Source organism: Emys orbicularis, chromosome 1 (assembly GCF_028017835.1).
Source record: "Emys orbicularis isolate rEmyOrb1 chromosome 1, rEmyOrb1.hap1, whole genome shotgun sequence".
In the NCBI taxonomy this organism is placed as follows: domain Eukaryota; kingdom Metazoa; phylum Chordata; order Testudines; family Emydidae; genus Emys; species Emys orbicularis.
In genome coordinates this window covers 102,256,845-102,271,216 of record NC_088683.1, presented here as the reverse complement: position 1 = coordinate 102,271,216, position 14,372 = coordinate 102,256,845, and the positions used below count along the sequence as shown (strand labels likewise).

Here is a 14,372-nt window from a genome sequence, read left to right as displayed (position 1 = left end):
GCCAGCATAATTTTGGGCTAGATACACAAAAGACTTCACATTATTTAGCAAGTGGATAATTGATACGGCTCTGGGGTGACTGCACCTGTAATACTTCTTTTCTGGGCAACTCATTGCTAGAAAGAAACAACAAAAATGAGCATAGTACAAAAATACATCAGGAGTACTCCATTGTCCCGAAACACCACTAAGAAGAGCCATGAGAGGATTCTGTCCCGCCCTCTAATCAAACTCCAAGGATCCCCTTTTCATCACAAAGAACCTTGAAGATTTCAGCCCTCACAGCGAGCAGGAGAGTTTCCAATTTTAAGCACTTTGATGGGCCCCACTTCACACTCAACAAAACTGATTAATTCAGCAGGAAGCAGAATAAGAAGTTGATACTAGTCCTCTAGGCCAGCGGTTCTCAAACTTTAGTAACCTGAGGACCCCCATTTTGATTTAATATTTTTTGTGGACCCCCCAAGCCCTCCACTCAGCCCCATGCCCCGCCCCCACTCTACCCCTTTCTCCAAGGCCCCACCCCACCTCTTCCCGCCCCACCACTGCCCCGCCTCTTTCCGCTCCCTCTGTGCGCCCCATCCCTGCTCCTCTCCCTCCCTCCCAGTGCCTCCTGTGACGCTGGGAGGGAGGGGGAGAAATTGAGGGCAGGAGGGGGAGGAGTTTCTCAGCAGGGCCCACAGACCCCCTGGAGTACTCTCGCGGACCCCAGTTTGAGAAATGCTGCTCTAGACCATTAGTAACAATGACTCAATAGCTGCATTTGTAATTTTGTGGCATACATTCTTCCTTCTTGCCCAAGACCAGAGCAGCAGCAGGAAGACTTCACTCCTCTCCAGTCCTGAATTTTAAGGTTGAAAAGAAAAGGTATTTTGGTTCAGCATTCAGACTGGTAGTGTTGGCTGTAAACTTCCTGGCCCACCAAATGATTGCTCTTTACTTAGTGTCTGTAGCTAACCTCAGTGGAAATCAGCAGATAACCCTGAGGAGAGAACATCAGTCACAAATATCACCTTAAATTACAGATTGTAAAATGCAACTTTTCCTCTGTATGGGGGATAGGGAGCGGGAGGCCAGATTCTGTACTGTGCCTCTCAAAGGGTACAGCCTTGGAGCAAGGGTGGCTTTGTGTCACCTTTGTGCCTCCTGGATTCTAGGCTGCTTTAGGGGCTGGATAGGCTCTGGCATAAATTAAAACAGCCCTGTGGCTGCTCTATATCTTAGGGCAGCCTCACCCAAGGCTGCCTTTGGGCTGCTCCACAGCTCAGAGTGTTCAGGCCACTCTTCGTCCTGCCTCTGGCTGAGACTGCCCGTAAATTATGGGGAACTGGGGGGATTATATAGAGCTTGGTATATCAACCTTGTGCTACTCCTGCATTGGGGGAATTCTTTTTACTCTCTCTTATTGCCACTAAAGCATCATAAAGTTGTTGCAGTGGGGGGGCTAAATTCTGGCCCAGGGCTTGTACTATATAAAATCCTCTGTAATGGAGACTTAATTTCAGCAACCTCTAGAACTACACAACCAAGGTGCAGCTATAGGTCTGTGTATATTCACAGACCTATGTACATTGGAACTAAAGCTAGCGTAGCTTGGTAGGGCAGGAACATTCCAATATAATGGGGTGGAGCTGGTATAAGAGTTCCTACACCACCCCCGCTACTGCCAGTCAGTTCTGAAGGTCTAAGTTGGGGAAATGGGTAGGGGGGAGGCTTCCCTGTGCCCCAGCAGCTTTACTAACCCCTTTTACGACTCTTGGCAGTTAACACAAGTTAGAGCAGCCTTCAGGCGGCACTAGTTTACTTCAGGGGACTGGCACTTAGGGATTAAAGGTAGCTTTAAAAAGATGCCTTTGTGCTCCCTCCTTGTGCTGCACTCCCTGCCTTGGGCCACAATGTACGGAAAGCAAAATACACCTGTAACCAAGAGAGATGACTGGAGCAATCTGATTGGCTTATTTAATTTTCTCTTCATTATTTCTATTTAATTGTTAATTTTCTTATGCAGCCCTGTACATAAAAATTAAGGGCTAGATTCTGCAGCTGTTATACACCTTGCAAATAGTCCCATGGATGTCAACATGAGACCTCAACAAGGGGCAGTAGCAGAATCTGGCCCTATGTTATTGCAGCATGAAAATGAAAAATGATAGCGGTTGAAACCGAAGGTATTTCAGGTAGGTTAATGGCCAGCTGGGACAAATATCCCCAGCAGATCATTAATCTTCAGAAGAGGCCTTGTGTCATCTTTATTACTACTACTATATAGCAAACAAACGCTACATTTAGTGGCAGTTAAAGTGGTGGCAGGACACGCTCCATCCACCCAAAACTTTAAAAAAAAAAAAAAAAGGGGAAATAAGTCAAGGGGAAAGACTTATGCATGCCTTTCCACACGTCCATATTGTTTATAGGGCTGTTGATAACCTACTCCAACACTCCACAAGACTTATTTCCATCAACAGATACCAACAAGTGATATGTACCCCAACTTCAAACTTGCACTCTAACCCAAAACCTTAATAGTGACCTCATAACGTTTTTATATCAGCAGATCAGCACATCTACGCATTTAGAAAGTTGTTCTACCAGAACACAGCTCAGGTCACTGGTTATTCATGGGCCAGTTATTTATATGCAGAAGGCCAAGTGCTGCTCTAAATTTCATACATGCAACTGCACTAGCTTCCTGGTGCTACATGAGTTTAACAAGCCTAGAATTTAACTTGATGGGTCAAATTCATATCTGGTGTACCAGTGTGTTTTTCCATTGACTTCCATGTGGTTGCACTCCCTTCCCCCCCGATTTGAATTTGGTCCACTGAGTACATTTGGCCACTTGGTGGCAGTAAATTTGCTCAGTTGTATTTTTTTTCCCTCAAAGAAAAATAAGTTTGTTCCTAAAGGTAAGTTTTGTTGGTATGAAATTTCTCATCTTATACCCAAGTGTTCTTTACTGTTGAATAAATTAAAGATCCAGCATCCTGCCAACAAATTTTCCAATAGAAGCAGATTATCCAACCTTGAAAGAGGACTAGCTGTTTAATAAGAGAGACAGATTCTCACCTGGCTAACTTTAAAAACAGGTCTGAGGAGGGTAATTTGGGCCAGGTTAGGTAGAGGGAATCCCTTCTTCAGTTTAGCTTAAAAAAAGGCAAATATAAACACATATGTACATAATAATAAATACTTGCACTTCTATTGCATCTTTTATCTGAGGAACTCAAGCATTACTCATTCAATCACCACAACTGGAAGGTAGGAAAAAGCCCATGGAAAAACCAGTATATGATCACGTAATTAAAGACTGTGTCACAGTGCATATGCCGGAGGGGGCTGAATTAAGGTTGCACAGGCACTTTCATTCTAGCATTTCCTAATTTTTGAGAGCTTGACTTTGTAACCTTAATGTTCTTTTCAAGTAATTATTTTGGATGTAATTATCTAATTATTTAAAAAAAACAATTTGAAAAGAGAAATTCTATCATGTGAAACCATGATAGGTTCCAACGTGAGTCATCAGCAGGGTTCAGAGCTTTAGGTCCACAGCACAGTCCTCTACCACTTGAGCTATAAGAGCAGTGGTTCTCAAACTTTTGTACTGGTGACCCCTTTCACACAGCAAGCCTCTGAGTGCGACCCCCACCGTATAAATTAAAAACACTTCTTGTATATTACGCACTATTATAAATGCTGGAGGTGAAGCGGGGTTTGGGGTGGAGGCTGACAAGCTCGCAACCCCCCACTTAGTAACCTCGTGACCCCCTGAGGGGTCACGATCCCTAGTTTGAGAACCCCTGTATTAGAGTAAATGGAAGGATTTAGACTGTTATCCTCTCAGGACCAGGCACTAGAGAGGGATGAGCTACAATTTGCCAGTGGTTGCACAGCTATCTCCTGACAATCGAGGAAAGCCAGAGATCAGGACTTCTGGGTAGAATTCCAGGTGCTGAAGGGAAGTGAGTCTAGTGGTTACACCCTTCTGCCTCTGTCCACCTGTCAAACCTCCCTCTCTCCCCCACCGCTCCTGGCTGCCCTACCCCCGCTCCTGTCCCAGACCCCCTCTGCTCCTCTCCTGCCCCTGCCCCTTCTTGCTCCTACCCTACTCTCCCTCTCATCTATCCATATCCCTCCTCCTCCCCTTCCCATCTTTCCCTCATCCAGCCACCCAATCCTGGCTCCTACACCCTTCTGTCTCTGATCTTATCTGCCATCTCTGTTCCTATCCACCCCTTCTATCCCATCAGTCAGGCCTCCTTCCCCTCCCTTTTCAACCCTAACCCCCAGCTCCTGCATACCCCTCTCCCTTAGTCATGCCCCCACACTTCTGCATTCCCTTCAGGATGTTCCTCCTCCTCCACACTGTCTAGATGTCAGCAGTGGGAGTAGTGGGGGCACAGAAGAGAGCTGATGTGAAATGGTGATCTAGCAATGTAAAGCCCCATATCACATTACCAATCCCTGGAACCATGCAGTCCCTGGAGCATTTAGTTAGAGATAAAGGCCATTATAGGAACTGGCCACTACTCTTACCATTGGCTGCTGGGATTGCTTCATTCTGTAAAACATGAGACAGGAAATTCTCCAGAAGTGATACCTGCTGTGGGGGAGAAAATGAATTTAGTGACCGCTTCCTGATATCCATGAAACTCCTCCATGCTCAGGCCTGGGGTGGAGTTTTTAGAATAGGAGTCTTGTTCAGCTGATCAGACCATATGTGGGCAGAGAAAACGGCAAGTGAAGATTTTGAGACAAGATACAAAGCCCTAGGATAATGTTCTATTTTCACACACTTACAATAGTTGAATTTTAAATGATTTACTTAGAATATTTTGCCTGTTACTTCACTGTAGGGCCTGAGAGATTTTAATTCCCCTCTATTCAGCTACCCAGAACCAGTCAATTGTCATTTAAAGGTGACAGGCCTTATCCATTGTATGCTACTGCATCACTGTTTCAAGGCTTTTGCGAGTAGCATCCTTTACTCCTTCCCCATAGCTTAATGATTAGCCATCTGTGCTGAGTCCCAGCACTGCCTGTCTCTTATCCTACAGTTAATATTCTAACCTGCAATTGGTGCTTCTTTTTCTCCTCTGTTTTGAATTCTAGTGTTATGTTACAGTAATGATTTTATAACATTTTGTGATCTGTGAGGAAAGATTAGACTGGAAAACATCTTTTTTTATTGGAGTGATTATTGTAAAGAAAAGGAACAGTAAAGAATATACAGTTTTAAAGCAGAAAAGTATCGGCAGAGAGAGTCCCCAAAATGAGAGAGAGAGAGAGAAAAGAGCCATCTGGGGTAAAGTCTAATGAGCTAAAAATTAATGTGGGAAATTTCAGCTTCCTGTATTCTGGATTGATCCTGTCCCTGAGATTCTTGGTTCTTGTTTCCTGGACATTGAAACCATCAACTTACCTCAAAAAAGCCAACGTTGGAGTGGGCCAGGGAGAAGTGGAATCTGAAGGGAAAGAAGTGAGAGCAGAGTTGTCATTATAAAGGATGAAGGCACGTTACTAAAACAACGTGCAGTCATCCTTTCAGTACTTCAGGCCACATGATATGCCTGCAAAGACCAACTTCTATGGCAATGTGTCCTATGTAGCACATGTGCAGGAGTGGTTTTCCTAGGGCATTGCCTAGAACGTGTCCAGAAGAGTGGCTCAGGTATACATGCCGACTCTGTGGGTGCTCCAGGGTTGGCGCACCCATGGAAAAAAATTAGCGAGTGCTTAGCACCCACTGGCAGCTAGCTCCCCTCCTCCCCCCCAGTGCCTCCCGCCCACCGGCGGTCCCGCCGATCAACTCCTCCCCCTCCCTCCCAGCGCCTCCTGCCCGCCACAATCAGCTGTTTTGCAGTGTGCAAGAGGCGCTGGGAGAGAGTGGGAGGAGCAGGGATGGGGCACGCTCGAGGGAGGGGGCGGAACTGGGTGGGAATGGGAAGAGGCGGGGTGGGGACTTGGGAGAAGGGGTGGGAGCGAGGCCTGGGGCAGAGCAGGGGTGAGACCTGGGGCAGAGTGGGGGGTTGAGCACCCCCTGGGCCCGGAGGAAGCCGGTGCCTATGGGCTCAGGAGAAGTTCATCCACAAATGTGAGTGCACTTTTTCCTCTAAATTTCATTGTGTAAGTCTCTCTGATTCATACACTTCACCAGAGAACCCTTGACTCTCAACAGCTCTGTATTCAAATTCATACAGGAGGAAGCCAATTCTAGAATCCTTGACATCTTACTAAAATAAATTTGTTTTATATTGAGTATTTTAATTCCTACAAGAGCTGGGAAGAAAAATTCCATTCTGGTATTGCTGCTGCTCGTGATGGCTGATCTGCAAATTCTTCAGGGTTCAGTTCAATTTGGATAAGCTCCCATTCAAACCCAAACATTTTACCTCCCAGTTTAGCCAATAGGTTCTCAGAGCATGGTACCCTCAATGCCTGATAAAAACATGCTGAAGTGCTCACAACTGCCCAAGACACTCTCATTGTAAGACTTAGGGTATGTCTACATTGCAATTAGATACCCACGGCTGGTCCATGCCAGCTGACTTGGGCTTGGGATGTGGGGCTGTTGAATTACAGCGTAGACTTCTGGGCTCAGGCTGAAGCCTGGACTCTAGGTACCTTCCCACCACACAGGGTCTGCAAGTCTACACTGCAATTAAACAGCCTTGCAACCTGAGCCTGAGCCAGTTGGCATGGGCCAGCCGCAGGTGTCTAATTGCAGTGTAGACATACCCTTAGTGCCCCACAACTCTACTTATGAGCTTCTTCCTCATGGGTGTCTACACTGCAAAGAAACCCATGGCAGCAGGGACGGCACGTTTGGGGGAGGAGGTGGGAAGAGGTGGGGTGGGGGTGGAGCTGGAAGAGGTGGGGTGGGAGCTTGGGGAAAGGGGTGGAGTGGGGGTGGGGCCGGGAAGAGGTGGGGTGGGGGCTTGGAGGAAGGGGTGGAGTAGGGGTGGGACCCCGGGGGAGAGAGGAAGTCAGCGCCTATGCTTATGTCTGATGTTGACTCTCACTTGCGACCTCACTGTTGGAAAAAAAACAGACACAGCACATAGTTTCATCAGCTACTCCGAGACCTGGCAAACTCGTACCAGTGTCAGGCTGTTTAGGGCATTGGTTTTAACTGCCTCTTTAGCCACAGGCTTACAGCAGTGTTGCAAAATATACAATCTTGGCTCACTAACCCAGACTCTTACTAAACCGAAGGCAAAAGGAGAGAGACAGGAAAGAGAAGAAAATAAGGTGGGGAAGGAAATGTATACGGGGGGGTGGGGGGAAACAAAGTCTCACATCCTAGATGGTGTTCAGAACTTAAGTACAGTAGAGATGGCGATGGCATCTGGTTCCCTCTTTCTAGCCCACTCTGGTCGACATGTATTAGGATTAGGATGAAGAAGGTCCAATGGTGTTATGGTGGATCCCTGGGTCCCAGGAGACAGTGGTAGCCATGATGGTGAAGCTCTCTCCTTCCTGTTCTCTTGTCTTTCAGTCAGCCATTGTCATGGTAGCAAGTTTTCCTCCCCAAAGTGTCTTTTTTTAAGGACCTCAAGAGGGAGATATGAGTGGAATAGCCCATCCCATTATTACATTCACCAATTAGATCTAATTTCTGACACACCCATTTTGGTCCATTGATTTCCAGTCCCAAACCTCTCTTGTTTACCAGGCATGATCTTAACAGTTCTTGAATCATATGAATAATGTAAACAAAAACATTGTTTACATTAAACTGTCTGTCTCCCCTATGTGCCTTTTCCCCATCAACATTCGTTGTTATAAGTTATCGTGACTTTATAAACGTTTACCCACTTTCCCACCATTAGGCTCACAACTGGCGAAGGCCGACCAGACCCCAGTTATCACTACAGAGCCCAGGATCCTAACATCTTAGCAAGAAGTCCAATAGGCTGGACTAACTGCACAGCTAGGCGGACGCAATAAAGTCCTGTTATGTCCCACTGCTGGGATCATTGATGTTGCTTCCTGAGCCTTCTTTTGTGGTCTCATATCAAGCTGTTCTGTGTTACCTCTTCAGATGTAATGAGCTAATCAGCTTCTGTTCAAATATGTCAGACTGACACTGGTATTCGCTATCTGCAGGGGAGAAAAGTCTTTTGTTACCATATACACAGAATGGGATCCTGTGTTAGACACGAACACTTATACAACTTCTTTTTATGATCTGAAATGTAAGCACTAGACCTTTTTATTAGGTATGTACTGAAGCCATTTGGTGAGCTGGCTGCTTTCTGCTTCATCTGGGGTTTGTGTAAAATAATATACAACCACGCCTTGATTATCTGAAAATTATGGGTGACACTTTAAAAGCTTGGATCATTGAGGTCACCAGAAATCAAGGCTATTTTCAATGTAATGGAGAGATGTCTCGGGGCACAATCCACTGTTTTATAACCAGCATGTTAGGAAAATTGAGCATGAGATAAATGAGGTAGTAATATATTTTGATTTCATCCTCTTGAACAGGGGTGGCCAACCTGTGGCTCCAGAGCCACATGCGGCTCTTCAGAAATTAATATGCGGCTCCTTGTATAGGCACCAACTCTAGGGCTGGAGCTACAGGCGCCAACTTTCCAATGTGCCGGAGGATGCTCACTGCTCAACCCCTGGCTCTGCCACAGGCCCTACCCCCACTCCACCCCTTCCCGCGCCCTCCCCTCAACCTGCCATGCCCTCGCTCCTCCCCCACCCCGCTGAGCTTCCTGCATGCCACAAAACAGCTGATCGGGAGGTGTGGGGACGGAGGGGGAAGTGCTGATTGGAGGGGCTGCCGGTGGGTGGGAGGCGCTGGGAGTGGGGGGCTGATGGGGGGCTGCTGATGTATTACTGTGGCTCTTTGGCAATGTACATTGGTAAATTCTGGCTCCTTCTCAGGCACAGGTTGGCCACCCCTGCTCTTGAAGAACCCATTCCCTTGCAAAAACAAAAACAAACAAAAAACACCCCAGGAATTTAATAGTAAACTTCTAATACCCTGCAAATTCTGTCACAGACATGCATGTTCAATCCCCAAATTCAGTGGAAGTAGTGTGGATGTATCTGAAGGCAGAACATGATCTTCTGTGTTCTAGGTACTGACATCTAGGACATTCAGCAGGTTTAGCAGATAGTGGCATAGGTTTGGCAGTGTTAAAACAAGCTTATCTCCTACACAGAATTTGATATTCTGGTCCATGATACTTACTAGGCTCATTGCACAGATAGATTGAATGGTTGAGTCTGGCAGGACAGCAAATACCTCCATGCAGACATGATTTCTACCATAAAATTGCCTGTTTGTAAACTGGCCACAGGTGCTGCAGTAGCCACTAGCTGCAGCGTCACTGGGTGTGTCTCTATACTATGTTGAGCAACCTGTAGGGTTTCAGAGCACAAAAGAGCTTGAACATTGGATTTATAAAGAACAGCTGCCCTCAAATTATGGTACATGGTGCATAAACCATAACAAGGTGCAAAGTAGGTTGGTTTTTAGAAAAAGACAAGTATAGTTTCAGAATAAGAATCCATTATAACTAGACTGGTTGAGATTTGGAAAGTGGTATGTCAAATACTTTAAGACCTAGCATACCACAGCTAAAACTCAGTTTGGGAACCACTGATATTTAACAAATCTGAAGTTACAATTCTAGGGTTGCTCTTGAAGATTGAGTTCCAGGGTATGTCTACACTGGAGCGGGAAGGTGTGAGTCCCAGCTTAAAGCGACATACCTCCACTAGTTCTGATTGAGCCAGAGCAGTAAAAACAGAAGTGTAGCCACTGCATGAGCCACGGGAGGGGCTAGCGGCTCCGAGTGCAAGCCTGTCTGAGACCCTAGATACGTACTTGGGCAGCTCGCCCTGTCCTGGCTGCACTTCTAATTTTAGCATGCTCGCTCAATCAGAGCTAGTGCAGGTATGCCTACAGTGGAGCTGGGAATCACACCTTCCAGCTCCAGTGTGGACATACCCTTAGCCAGAGGGAGTGAACATGATGGTGGAGTACCCTGAGAAAATGGAGAGAAGGAATTAATGATTTTGACAATATAAGGAATCTGGAGGAAAGAACCCTTGGGTCCCAAAAGACGCATTCCTTTCAAGAGCTGAGAAATTCCCAGAGGAGCAAGCTTTAGTATGTGAACACGTCACATACTGCCAAACTGCACCACATATTGCCAGAACTTCACAATTTTATCATGAGCTCTGCAATATTATGTTTATTAAACGTTTCACATGGTCTGTTGATTGCCTGCATCTAACTTACATTTTCCTTTAAGGCTGCCATTCCCCATTGCATACAATGGAACTAAAGCCACTGGCTACTCCGAGATCAAGGTTGCCACCATTTCCCTACTGTCTTTGTATATGGAAGTGAAGCTGCCCATAAGAAAGATGGCATTATGTCTAGTAAGACTGAAGGCAGACTGCTCTCAGAGAAAATGGCTACCAAACAGTCTCTCTGGTTAGAAAACCAGTCAGGAAAGTGAGGGGATAAGGGAGTATGGGATGCTGGAGGACAGCTGAGGGGAGGTGAAATGGCACAAAGGGCAGCAGAGGAGAATGAGAGGACAAGGCAGAAGGAGGTGGCAAGTGCAGAACAACGTGTGGAGCGTTACAAGAATTGTGTATAAAAGCAGTATCTGTGTGTGTGTTTGTACATAGTTAATATAAAGAGCGGCATCTACTACCATGTAAAGATAGGGTATGCATGTAGTAGTGTCCATAAATGTGTAGCTTCAATACAGTTGTTGTTATACTGCAAATGGATTCCTGATTGAGTAACTCTTAACAGCGAGCAGAAAGGAGTGCAGGGAACATGAGCAGCAGGAGTGGGACAGAGGAATGTTCACTAAGGCAAGAGTCTGGACCCAGACCTTCCCACCAGCAGTTATAAATCATCCCTCCTCCCCAAGAGCAATCTCACTGGCTCCTCCAAAGCCTTGGAAATTAGCCAGTATTTAGACAACATCCTCGGGAATGATACTGCCAAATGTTGCTGTAGTTAGATTAAAGTTAATGTAGAGCTGCAAACAAATAAAAAAATCAGCCATCCTCCATCAGATTCACATCCAGGAAATAATTCTGTTTACTGCCATTTTAGTTAATTCCCATCCTTGATCTAGTGTCCTTTGCCCCTGGGGATATTCCCAGGGGAAGTTACAGTGCATCAAGGCAGAAGTGAGGGACAAAATTCTCATTGATATGCATCAAAACACATACTGGAGAAACAAAGGGCAGTACCTCTTGAAAAGTACAGGTTCAGTATTCTGGCCCATAGGTTCCATTAGCTGGGATATACTGAACCCACTAAAGGTAGGACTGAAAACTCTGCTTGTGCTCAGCTGCTGTGCTTTGCAACACCATCTGCTCAGCCCACAGGCACAGCCAGTTACACAGGTCCCTTCTATTAGTGTTTCAGTCAGCAAAACCCACTTGGAAAACCTTTCCAACACTGCCAGCAAAGCAGCAGGGTTCCCAGAGTGACCTCTGTGTTCTTCTCCCATTTAGAGACTGATCTGTCTCTTCACACTGGCTTCCTGTCCCATCTTTGCTGCTTTCTAAGGACTTATTCCAGCTCTAAGCATAGAAAGTATGTCTATTATGGGGCTTAACATGCCAGAATGCAGCAGTAGGTTAAACACACACATTTTCTTCTTGACTTGTGCCATTTCTCCACTATTTGTTCAGATCAACAGAACGCATGCAGAGATAGCTTTCCATGGCTCTTTCTGCCCCATCCCCCACACACTCAGGTGAAGAAGCATGTGGATCAGATCTGTGACATCTATCCCTTTGTACCTTGCACAGTACCTAAACTGGCCTGAGAAATTCAGATTCTGTAAAATGGGGAAACAGAGTTAATGTCATTCCATGGACCACATTTATGACTGGTAGAAAAGTGTCATGGATATCTCTGAATTTGAAAATTACTCTGCAAAATGATCTGTAAAAACCCCTTCTCTGACTGCCTACACACCTGAAACATTTGTAATTATATCACCGGTAAGTTCTACTCACCTCTTTTGAGATGGTGATGTTGACAGCCCCTGTTGTGTAGTAAGTGAATAAAGCAGACTTAAACAAATACTCAGAGACTCCAAGGTAGAGCATGCGGTCACTCTTGTTTGGAAGAGTGAATGGGGCTGGCACGAGGGGTGGGGTGATTTCCAAAAGGATAGATTGTGCCCTGTAAAACACTATTGTGATTTATTTTGATTTATAAAATCAGTGCCTGTCAGAACCTCTGGACACGTTAACTATGGTTGCCAATAAAATATCTTCCTCCTCTTCCCCAAACCAAGAGAGAAACTCAAGCTACTAAGGAAAAACCTGAGCAAGCAAATAGCAGGGGTGGCCCACCTGAGCCTGAGAAGGAGCCAGAATTTACCAATGTACATTGCCAAAGAGCCACAATAATACATGAGCAGCCCCCCATCCGCTCCTCAGCACCTCCCACCTGCCGGCAGCGCCCACCAATCAGCTCTTACTACCCCTCCCCCACCCACCGCAATCAGCTGTTTCACTTGCGCAGGAGGCTATGGGAGGGATGGGGGAGAAGCGAGGGCATGCAAGGCTCAGGGGAAGGTGATGAGCAGAATGGGGAGTGCGGGAGAACCCGATCCTGCAGTAATGAAACAACTGCTGTGTGACCACCAAGTTATTCTTGCCTAGTACTCACAGCGTAGCCAAAGAAGGGAGTGTATAGCTAAATGCCTTGGCTGCATGCTAAGAATTGTACTTAAGCCTGTCTGCTTAGATATGCCTACTTTCTATCCAAACATTGCTTCTTTTACCCTGCTTTCTTGTGAGTAAGAAAGCAGGCAAATGGGGGGCTTGAGATCTACCACCACTCTGCATGGAGGACTATGGCCCATTCTTAACCTAACTTGTGCCCATATGTACTCTTCACTCATAGCTGCGATGGAGCACAATAATCTTGTGGTCCCTGCTTCATGCTGAACAAGGATTTGCAGGACAGGATGTCCACTTTCCAGGCTGCAAGTGCCAATGTTGCGAACATAATTTTGTTATCTTTCTCTTGGACCAGGCTGCAGACTGGTCCACTTGTGGAAAGAACCACTACACACACATTTGACTGTAAATTAATTAATAAAAGAAGAGCCATGGGAGCTTGTGCCAGGCAATAAAAGTGACACAGGGTTAATCAGACTAAAGTTATATTTTGTCAGGTTACTCCTTAACCAAGTTCAAGGCTGTGACCTCGGAGGTAATGCAATTTCAGGTATTCTTTACGCCCCTCCTCTGAAACAATCTTTAAAGAGTTACACTGCTTTCTAAGACGGTATTGATGGGCTTCTCCAGGTAAGCAGTAAAGAGATTATACAACCAGCTGGAGAGAAGGAAAAGAACAGAAAGGACTTTATCATTGTTTTAGTTATTAAAACATTTTATTTCAATATATTCCTGGCTAAATTAGATCTACATGAAATCTAATATCTAGGCTTGAGGCTACCCTAATAACCTGTAGTAAGAGTGTCCCAGTGTATAATGGACTTGCTTTAAATCTGAAAACTGGAAGGCCACCTTTTGAATGAAGATCATTTCAATGCTGTATAGGCTAAAATGATGCAGAAGTGAAATACACTCTCAAGGAGTAGGATGACTGGGCAGTTGATTCCCTCTGTTCGTGAATCTCAGACATATTAAAGGACTAGTCTTACCTGGGGTGGAGAATTAGTAGGCTATTTGGAAAGTAACGAATCCTGATGTTGAAATAGCTGTAGGGATTGCTCACTCATCCACATTCTCTCTCTCTCTCTGTCTAAAAAAGAGCTTCAACACATACCAAATCATTGAAGCTGTGACCACTAATTTATGTTTTCTTTGGAATTATCCGTTTTTAAATTCCTAGGTGTGAACTTCATTCAAACTTTGTTTGTTCCATGAAAAAATAAGCTGATTGATCTTGTCAGATGTTGTGGGTTGTATTTTCAAAGGAGCCTCAACTTGGACTCCAGCTGTGTGCATGCAACTTTGCATCAACAAATCATCTGCACACTAACACACATAAAATCATAGGAGTTACATTCACAAAATCGATATTCGCATAGTTTGTATGCCTAATTCAGGGTTTTTTGCATATGTACACAAAAGATAGAGTTTACAAGTGATAGTAGGAACAAACCACACATGTGCATACCCTGAAAAGGAGATTGTGTTTTCAAACATTTCCCTGAAAAACCTAATTCCAAACTCTGCTGCCTAGGTTAAGAACTTATGTCCTGCATTTGGACTCCTAAAACAGGTATTTGGGTGCCTAATATTGACAATAGGGCCTTGCACCATTGACTCTGCTAACTTTTCACCAGGGTGAGTGACTGTAGAAAATCTCTTGCACATACCTATTTCCT

General features: G+C 45.3%; 1 pseudogene; it reads right to left on the bottom strand.

Moving 5' to 3' along the window:
* Window positions 1-940: 940 nt before the first annotated feature.
* On the bottom strand, window positions 941-12,111 carry LOC135879842 (BPI fold-containing family C protein-like; annotated as a pseudogene).
* Between the last annotated feature and the right edge of the window lie 2,261 nt (window positions 12,112-14,372).